Raw genomic sequence first — 1,304 nt, 5'->3', positions numbered from 1 at the left:
CTATTGTTAAACTCACTAGAAAAAGCTTAAAAAAAAAAAAAAAGGCAAAAAAAAGCATTGAGTTTTTTCTGTTGTTTCTCTGCAATTCTGCACCTCCAGAATCCAAAGAGTCCATGCTTTCCTCCCAGTGCTGTCTGTTCTGGAATTTCTTGGTCTTTATTTCCTTTTTTTTTTTTTTTTTTGTAATTTTGAATCCTGATACCGTGAATGTTTCTGTCAAAATTTAGCAAACTTGTTTTTTGTTGACAACACCTGTAACTTTCAGCAAGGAAGATTAACTTGAATTAATTGGAGGATTTATTTATAAGCTGTCTGTGCTAAAACTTAATTCAGTCTAGCCAACCAATTTTATTTTGCATGCTTGTATCCGTTTGGTTTGTAGTGTCAGTGTTCCCTGCCATCTGTAGGGCGTTCTCCTTACCTTCCTGCCACCTCTGAAGCAGGTGCTGTAGCCTGGTCTGTGGGCAACTGCTGAGCTCCCACAGCTCTGCCATGTCTGCCTGCTGGAGTCAAGTCCTGCCCAGCCTCCCAGGAGCTGCCGGGTGCCATGATCTTTTAAAAAAAGACCATTATCTTGGGTGTGTAGTCGTGTTTTCAGCTGCCTCAAAGCATAGCTTTGTCTCTGAAAAGAAATGTAATGACCCGTCTGCAGTTTGGGGAGCTGGGAAGTTGCATTCCGCATGATCGATACTGGCATTGAATGGGTGGTTCAGATATTCAAAACGTTTAAGCGAAGCTGAGATGTCCTGAGGACTGAGGTACAAAGTTCCACCGATTATGATCACCAGCTGGGAAATTATGAAGCCAGGAGGTGGTCAATGCTTCGGTTTCTCTTTCAGAAAGAGTTGTAGCAGAGCAGTCTCTGATGCCCCAGGAGCCCTGGGTGGTGCTCTCTCCTTATCCACACATAAGGGAAAGCCTGGGCAGGGGTCTCTGTACCAGCCCTACTTTGGGGGTGCTCGTTTAAGTGAGACACTGAAGTTAATCTTAAATCCATGTTTCAATTTTAGTGTTCCCATACCAGCTTACAAACAGAATTAAGGGAAAGAAGAAGACGAAGTAGGCCAATGTACAGGTGACTGTAAAATCTGACTTTCATGGTGAGTCTACCGAAAAAGAAACTGCTGTGGTGGTGGTTGGTATCTGCTTCTTCTTTCTACTTTGACTGCTGTCACACTTAAGTCAAACAAGAGATCAGATCCTTTGGCTGCTCTGTGTTTCTGATGATGCTAGAATTGCCTGGAGAAGACTGCAGGGTTAAAGCTTTTTTTTTTTTTTTTTTTTTTTTTTTGCGCGTAGTCCCC

The sequence above is a fragment of the Egretta garzetta genome, unplaced genomic scaffold (genome assembly GCF_000687185.1).
Source record: "Egretta garzetta isolate BGI_Z169 unplaced genomic scaffold, ASM68718v1 scaffold27, whole genome shotgun sequence".
Lineage (NCBI taxonomy): Eukaryota > Metazoa > Chordata > Aves > Pelecaniformes > Ardeidae > Egretta > Egretta garzetta.
The sequence above is the reverse complement of the archived record's forward strand: the minus strand, read 5'-3'. Positions refer to the sequence as shown.